This window comes from Nansenia antarctica (genome assembly GCF_963989245.1).
Source record: "Nansenia antarctica genome assembly, chromosome: 1".
NCBI lineage: Eukaryota > Metazoa > Chordata > Actinopteri > Argentiniformes > Microstomatidae > Nansenia > Nansenia antarctica.
Window position 1 is genome coordinate 80,179,975 of NC_137674.1, and position 9,260 is coordinate 80,189,234.

A 9,260-nucleotide genomic window follows, 5' to 3' on the forward strand; every position below is an offset into this window, starting at 1 on the left:
AGGAGCTTTTATTTTGAAAGCAAATGGTTTTATCTTAATTGTCAGAAAAATATGTAAGAAACTGATGTGACTGACGTGGATCTTGAGATGGAACAATGGCAGTGGCAACCAGAATTCGTTCAAAGAACTACACTGAGTTGGAAAAGACGCTACTAAAACAAATTGCATCAAACCATCCAATCATTGAAAGTAAAAACCATACTGCTGCTACCGAGCAAAAGAAGAAGAGTAGTTGGATTGCAATTAGCAGTGAATTTAATGCAAATGAAAAAGTAACAAAACGAACAGTACAGCAACTTCAGGTGAGATCTTCATTCATCTCTTCATGAGATTATCAGCATTTCACTTCTTATTTGCTGCTTTTTTTGGCCTCCCCTCAGAAACTCAGCACACAATGAAGAATTGAAAAAGATCCGTGAGTCGTGAGTTGAACCTTTCCAACGGGCAACAATATTTGAGAACTCCAAATTAGGAGTGCATACACCCTGAACATTAATGGAGAACCAGTTCTTGCGGTTCCTGTACTCCTCTGCATCAGGAGTTGATGGACACTTGATTGGAATATGACATCCATCGATACAGCCAATCACTCCTGGAAAGTGTCCATAAGTTGTCAGCACCTGTCAGCGAAGAAGAATAAAGATGACAATGCATGAAAAGTTAGCCAGAGAATTTCATGAAGAGAAAATGAAATATCTATTCTAAAGGAAGAACATGAATTTAAAATGAGTATACTCCAGGTTGAATTGGAAATGAAGTTGGAGGAGAAAGCTATGAACACAATGAAGTACAGTGCTGAGACAATTGTGCTTAACTCTTGTGATTCACAATAAAAGTGTCTTGTAATTTCCCAAGAGTATTTACACGAGTACTGACCATTTTATTCCAGCCTCGTCACTCATTTAATTTTACTCTTAAATTATGTACAAAGCAAACAATAAATGCATCTCACCCTAGTTGAAGTGCTGCAATGTGAAGGCATTCCTGTGTGCAAGTCCTCGCTGGTCACCGACTGCCACAACCATGGGCACATCTGCATCATCTTCACCTTCCTGTGGAGGTTCATGACAGTGCTGCCTCCTCAGGTAGTTGTGGAGGTTCAGGACAGTGCTGCCTCCTCAGGTAGTTGTGGAGGTTCAGGACAGTGCTGCCTCCTCAGGTAGTTGTGGAGGTTCAGGACAGTGCTGCCTCCTCAGGTAGTTGTGGAGGTTCAGGACAGTGCTGCCTCCTCAGGTAGTTGTTCAGGACAGTGCTGCCTCCTCGGGTAGTTGTGGAGGTTCAGGACAGTGCTGCCTCCTCAGGTAGTTGTTCAGGACAGTGCTGCCTCCTCAGGTAGTTGTGGAGGTTCAGGACAGTGCTGCCTCCTCAGGTAGTTGTGGAGGTTCAGGACAGTGCTGCCTCCTCAGGTAGTTGTGCAGCACAGCTGTAGCAATGATCACTATGCAGCATCTTCTTGGCTTGAAGCGGAGTGTGTTGCGTAAACACTGGAATCGACTTTTCCATACTCCAAACATACGCTCAACCATACCTCGAGTGCGGATATGAGCCCTGTTGTACCTCTTCTGTGGCGCTGTTATGGGATTAATGTATGGTGTGAATAAAAATTTACTCTGGCCGTATCCACTGTCACCAAGCATTAGTCCACTATGTTGTCCCCTCAGAAACTCAGCACACAATGAAGAATTGAAAAAGATCCGTGAGTCGTGAGTTGAACCTTTCCAACGGGCAACAATATTTGAGAACTCCAAATTAGGAGTGCATACACCCTGAACATTAATGGAGAACCAGTTCTTGCGGTTCCTGTACTCCTCTGCATCAGGAGTTGATGGACACTTGATTGGAATATGACATCCATCGATACAGCCAATCACTCCTGGAAAGTGTCCATACTCATAAAACTCTACTTTATAGTTGGCTTGGCTAGCAGCATCAGGAAAGTTTATATATGTACTCTTCAGTCCAGAAATGGCCCTGCAAACGTTGTGCACTATTCTACATGCAGTAGATTCATGGACACCACACAGATCACCTGTTTCCCGGTGAAAGGTTCCAGATGCCAAGAACCTCAAGGTAATGAGGAATTGGAGTGGAATAGGTACAGGCCTTCCTCGTTGAGACAGCTGAATGGATAGTCCAGGCTCAAGCAAAGAAAATTATTTCTGATGCATTTTCCTTGTGCATCCGAAAGCGGTCTCTAAAAGTGATTTCATCAAAGTAAGTCAGTGGATCAGTCCTATCCACAAGTACCCGTCTGGCTAGCCTCTGTAAGGCATGTTGGTCTTCATTGAGATAATCCAAGTACTCCATGCTTCCTCACAGACAATGTTAAACTGAAATTAAACCTGCCTCCTTGGAGGATTAATTTAAGCTCCAACTTGGTTCAATTTAGTCCTAGAATAGCTCTAAACTTCCTTCAGACTAAATCTGTCTTGTTTTAAGCTATGTCTCTGCAAGACGTTTTTAGTTAAACCAGTTTAAATGGCTTTTTTGTCTGGAACTAGGCTTAAGCCATGTCTGAGCAACCGGCCCTTAATGTTCTTCTTGACCCACAGTTTTGGCACTAGGTAGACATGAGTGGTGTCAAAACGTGCGGCTTGCTCCAACTTGCGTTGCTTGTACAGGGTTTATATGGGTTACATACGGTTTACCCACAATGCCCCGTTTTGCGGACTAAAAATCCCATAGACAATGAATGGTGCAATATTCAAAACGCCACAGCTCGGCCTCTGCAGAGCTGCCAAGTCTCACGCAATCTGTTACGGGTCTACTTAGATCGATGCCATCGGCTATCGACTTGTTTGGTTGTTTCTGCATGACCCGTGTGTAGGTGCTTGTTCCCTTCACTTTGATATTACATGGCTGAACTTGATACACGTGTCTGTCATCATTGCTGCATCATACCATACACAAACATGGTGTCAGAAGCTGCTGAACTCACGTTAGCGGAATATTAGATCATATGGAGTGAGTACAGGTAGAGTAGCCTATGTCTGGATCGGAATCAAGTGATTCGGAGACTTTAGAAGACGAGACAAGTCAGCGAGCAACGATAGCTAGCATGGCAGCCATTACTTTTCCACCCCCTTCACCCATGAGCTTCACGGGCGATTGGAGCGTCAATTGGGACATATTCCGGGCCGAATATGAGGACTATGTCATCGTTACTGGCATAACTGAAAAGGACAAGAAAATCCAGGCTGCAACTCTGAGGACCGTGATGGGAAGTGAATGCAGACATATATACCGTCACAACTTAAATCTTTCCGAAGAGGATCAGGGGGATGCTGCTATCATACTGGCCGAGTTGGAGAAGTATTTCAAACCTACCAAGAACACAATATATGAAAGGTACGTCTTCGGGAGCTGCAAACAGGAGGAAGGAGAATCTATAGACGGTTTTGTGACCAGGCTGAGAGAAAGGGCAGCAACCTGTGAGTATGGACAGTTAAGAGATGAGATGATTCGTGACAAAATTGTACTGGGTGTTGGTAACGAGAGCATAAGGCGCAGATTGCTTAGAGAAAAGCAACTGACGTTGATCACAGCAATTGACATGTGCCGCGCAACGGAGCAGACAGACATTCGTATGAGAGCGATGGAGATAGCGAGTCCTCCGCACGTAGAAGCGGTGCTCGCCGTTGCTAGGCAACAATCTAGGCAACAACAATCCAGGCAAAACCAATGGAGGCAGAGCAATTCACCCAGAGCTGTAGACGCAGGCTATGCATGTAAATACTGTGGCAACTCGCATGCAAGGGGCAGAGATCACTGCCCAGCATTCGGAAAACAATGCAAATCATGTGGAGTAAATAATCACTTTGCTAAAGTGTGTCAAAAAAGCAAAAGACCCACTGAGGGAAAGATACACTGCATGGAAAATACAGCTGAGAGCTCAGAACAAAACAGTGAGGAAGACATATACATGCATGAGTCAATTGGTGCAGTGCAAGCCAAAGGGAAGAAATGGTTTGTAACATTACGTTTTCACAACAAGCCACAGCAATGTCAGTTGGACTCTGGAGCAACATGCAATGTAATGAGCCTTCATGACAAGAAAAGGCTGGCACCCAACGCACCACTCTGCCCAAGTGAGGCTAGACTAAAGCTGTACTCCGGGGAAACACTGAGCTCCATAGGCATCTTTGAGACAGAATGTAGAGTAAGAGGTCAAACATACAAGCTCTCATTTGAAATAGTTAAGTCTAGGCAAAATCCTCTCCTGTCAGGCTCTACCTGTGAACGCCTAGGTCTCATGCAGTTCACAATCCCTGAGGACGTGCTCAAAGTGGAACATGCACAGCCTGGAGCCCTAACCAAGGAGCAGCTGACTAACAAATACAGTGATGTATTCAACTCACCTGTGGAATCTCTACCCGGGGAGGTCCACTTTGACCTAGATTCCAGGGTTCCTACAGTTCAATGTGCCCCTCGCAATGTTCCCATTGCAATGAAAGCAGCAGTCAAAGCCCAGCTGGACAAGTACGAGGCTGACGGCCACATGGCGCCGGTCACAGACCCAACTGATTGGATCAGCAACATGGTTATTGTAAAAAAAACAGACAAGCTCAGACTATGTATAGATCCTAAGTTCCTGAACAAGGCCCTAAAGCGCTCTCATTACATCATGCCTACTCTGGATGATGTCCTGTACAAACTACCGAAGGCAAGAGTATTCACCTTAGTGGATGCTCGAGATGCATTTCTACAATGCAGACTTGACTACGAGAGCATGACCACATGACCACATTCTGGACCCCCTGGGGGAGGAAACGCTGGCTTAAGCTACCATTCGGAGTGTCTGTGGCACCCGAGGTGTATCAGCGAAAACAACACGAGCTCCTGGCTGGACTCAAGGGCATCGAGCCCATTGCGGACGACATCCTGGTTGTGGGTTGTGGGGACACAGACAAAGAGGCTGAGAGTGACCATGATGTCAAGCTTTTGGCACTGATGGAACGCTGCCGTGAGGTCAAGCTGCGGCTAGGGTTGAAGAAGCTGCAGTTCAAAGTAGCTGAGGTCCAGTTTCACGGCCACATCCTCTCATCCACAGGGCTGAAGCCTGACCCAGAGAAGGTGAGGGCCATCATCGAAATGCCCAATCCAACTGACGCAAAAGGGGTGCAGCGTCTGATTGGCTTTGCCAACTACTTGGCCAAATTCATGCCACACTTATCAAGTGTCTGTGAGCCGTTGCGACGCTTGCTGGACAAGGAAACCCCCTGGCATTGGCTACCCAAACACGAGGCGGCAGTTCAAGAACTCAAGTCTCTAGCTACAACCATGCCTGTCCTGCGCTACTATGATGTGACCAAGCCAATCACAGTCCAGAGCGACGCCAGCCAGAATGGTCTCGGATGCTGCCTCATGCAGGAAGGACAGCCCATCGCGTTCGCTTCGAGAGCTCTTACCCCCACAGAAAAGAACTACGCACAGATTGAGAAAGAGTGTCTCAGCATCGTCTTCGCCTGTCAGAGGTTTCACTACTATCTATATGGCCGCGACCTGATCACAGCGGAGACAGACCATAAGCCCCTAATCTCCATTTTCAGCAAACCTCTCCTCAACGCTCCCAAGAGGCTTCAGAGCATGCTCATGACCTTACAGAACTACAGTCTGACGGTCATCTACAAACCAGGGCCTGAAATGTTCATCAGCGACACGCTCAGCAGAGCTACAGCAGGATGCACCGGCAGAGGAACAACCTACCAGCGGCACGCTATCTGCTCCCTGCAACAAGAGCAAGAGGAGATACAGCATGTGAACCAGGCAGACTACTTGAATGTAAGTGACCAGCGTCTCGAACAAATCAGGCTGCACACTGACCGAGATGAATGCCTGCAGGCACTTAAGTCCACAGTTCTCATAGGCTGGCCAGATGTGAGAGAAGAAGCACCTCTCATTACCAGAGAATACTGGCCTTACAGAGATGAAGTCAGTGTACAGAACGGTGTTCTATTCCGGGGGCAGAAAGTCATCATCCCAAAATCACTACGCCCAGAGATGCTTACGCGCATTCATTCAAGTCACACAGGAGGAGACGCATGCTACCGACATGCTCGAGAGACATTGTACTGGCCGAACATGCAGGCAGAGATAAAGGATTTTGTGGGCACCTGCTCAACCTGCAATGAGTATGCTCACAAACAGCAAAAGGAGACCATGCTCTCACATGAACTGCCCACCAGGCCGTGGCAAATTCTGAGCATGGACCTGTTCAGTCATAGGCAGAAGGACTATCTTATTATAGTCGACCACTATTCTGACTTTTGGGAAGTTGAGCTCCTCCCTGACTTATCTGCAGAGCAGGGTTTCCGTTAACCGGTAATTCCCGGACTTTGTCCGGTAAAATTTATTGAAGTCCGACAAAATGAAAACTCGTCGGACATTTATGTCCGGTGAAAATAATTCCCTCTAAGCACAATTTGAATACAATTCGCTAAAGTTCACATTCTGATTCCTTCTATTTTAAAAAAGACGAATATATAGGCTATGTATTTCTTTTATTATTATATGATTTGACACCGGCATGATGATGACTCCTAATGTGTAGGCTGCCTATGCGAAACAGCGGTTGTTTCCGGTGTGCGCTATAACTCGTGCACAATCGAGTCGAGGCAGAGAGGAGGATAGCGATGTTTCTCTCTGTGATAGTGTGATTATGCAAGCCTTTTCTGAAAGGGATGAGAACCCGATTGTTTCAGCTTCTCCCAGGGAGAAAGTGGTAGAGTTACCATCCTCCCCGAGTCCTACCATACCATCCGCTGACAGCCTATCTCTCCCGGTAACCGGCGAGCGATTGCGTGTCGCTCAAGTAGCTGATCAGTCATTAAACAAATGTTTTTTACATGCAGCTAGTGAGGAATCTGAAATAGGGGGCAACGTAGTTTATTTCCTTAACGATGGGATATTAATGCGTAAATGGTCTCCTCCTAATGCAAATGGTTGTGAGTGGAATACTGTAAAACAAGTGGTTGTGCCTGTGGGTTATAGACAACAGGTGTTATCTGTAGCACATGAGAGCCAGTGGTCAGGACATTTAGGTATAACTAAAACTTATCAGCTGATATTGAAACATTTCTTTTGGCCCGGACTGAAGGCGGATGTTGCCAAGCACTGCCGCTGTTGCCATACTTGTCAGATGGCGGGTAAGCCTAATCAATCCATTCCACCCGCACCATTGCATCCCATTCCTGCTATAGGGGAGCCATTTGAACGTGTAATAATTGATTGTGTTGGACCTTTGCCTAGGACTAAAAGTGGAAGTCAGTATTTGCTCACTACTATGTGCGCTGCTACTCGTTTTCCCGAAGCTGTTCGGTTGCGTAACATATCAGCTAAACGAAATGCGTTCTCAACCAGCGAGACCTGGTTATAGAAATGACGTTGTTTTATTGATAAAAAAAGGGTCAAACTGGAAAGAGAAAATAGAAAACTCACATTAATCCCAAACAATTTAACAAACTTCAGTTAACGTAATGTGGAGTCCGTTCATTGATCGATGCTGTCTGTTCAGTTCCCAGAGGCGCCCGTTCAGCGCTGGACATATAGCGCGCATGCGAATCATGTTATATTATTATATATTATATAGCTCGCATCTAATCGTATCGGATGAGAAATAGACATTAAATGGCATATATAGGCCGCTACACAACAGTAATCACCGCGACAAACAGCTATATTAGATTTGGAAAAAAAATATATAATTTTGAAAAAAAATATTTTTATTATATTTTAATATGTCCGGAATATATCACGTTTGTCCGGTAAATCGAAATCTTCCCGGACACGATGTCCGGCGGCAATTTTTCTAACGGAAACCCTGCTGCAGAGACAGTAATCAAGCGATGTAAGGCACAGTTCGCTCGGCATGGCCAGCCAGAGAGGGTCATCACAGACAATGGCCCACAATTTACCTCTCAGTTCTCACGTTTTGCCTCTGAATGGGAGTTTGAGCATGTGACCTCCTCTCCAAGGCACCCGAAAGCAAACGGCAAGGCAGAGTCGGCCGTCAAGATTGCAAAGAATCTGCTGCGCAAGGCTATGCGTGACAGTGACGACCCCTGGAAGGCCATACTACACTGGAGAAATACTCCCACCGAAAGCATGAACAGCAGCCCGGCACAACGTCTCATGTCTCGTCGGCTGAAGACCTCTATTCCAGTGACAAACAAGCTGCTGGAACCAGTCGTTGTGGTAGGAGTCACTGAAAAGCTGCGCCACAGGAGGCAGCTTGCCAAGTCTTTCTATGACCGGTCCGCCCGGGACCTGCCGGAGCTGGCAGTCGGGGAAACCGTCCGAATGAAGCCCCTGCCTACTGACAACACTGGCATCTGGAGGGCTGGGACCTGCCTCCGCAGGGTTGCACCGAGATCGTACCTGGTGGATGTCGACGGCTCCCTCTATCGACGCAACAGGGTGGACCTCAGAGTAGCCGAGCCGACTGCTACTCCGACCTACGAAGAGAATGACCCTGTGCCAGAGAGTACTGCTGCAGAGGCTCCCCCAACTGTGGCCGAGCCGAGCCCGGTCAGGTTCACACCTAGGACCTCACCTAGTCCAATTGGCACAGCACCATTTGAGGGACGCGCATACACTAGGGCTGGACGGCTGTCTAAGCCACCTGTGAGACTCAATTTGTAACCTAAACTATATAGGGCTGTTGCCATAAAATAAAAATGGAAAAAAAAATGAAAAAGGAAAGACACAGAGAATACAGAAGTTAACAGAGACTGTTGTTACATTTTATATAAGAACAAACTTTTGTTATTTTTGCACTAGATTACTTTTGTTATTTTTGCACTAAGTTCTAAGGTGTTTGTGTTCACTTGGAAAAGGAGGATGTTACGGGTCTACTTAGATCGATGCCATCGGCTATCGACTTGTTTGGTTGTTTCTGCATGACCCGTGTGTAGGTGCTTGTTCCCTTCACTTTGATATTACATGGCTGAACTTGATACACGTGTCTGTCATCATTGCTGCATCATACCATACACAAACACAATCGCCGTGAAACTCACGCATTTCAACCAGTTCTCACACTCTCACGCCGCATCTCTATTTTTCACGGCGAGAAATAACAATTGTTTTACGGGACTTTTATTTTTGAAATTCCTTGAAAGAAAGCTACCGGACATGAGTTTCGTGGCATCTTTCTGCACGCGCGTTAACTTGAGTCTGCAATCGAAGCAACAGGCGAGCGCTGAAGAACCTGTATTCACGCGAGCTACAAGAACGTAGCAAGCAGTGTTGCCAGATTGGGC

General features: G+C 46.4%; 1 pseudogene across 1 annotated transcript; it reads right to left on the bottom strand.

The window, feature by feature from the left end:
* Window positions 1–953: 953 nt before the first annotated feature.
* On the bottom strand, window positions 954–2,307 carry LOC308153352 (putative nuclease HARBI1; annotated as a pseudogene). The gene is made up of 2 exons: window positions 1,374–2,307; window positions 954–1,052 (listed from the first exon to the last, which is right to left on the bottom strand). The product of its transcript is annotated as a putative nuclease HARBI1 (transcript).
* Window positions 2,308–9,260: the final 6,953 nt, after the last annotated feature.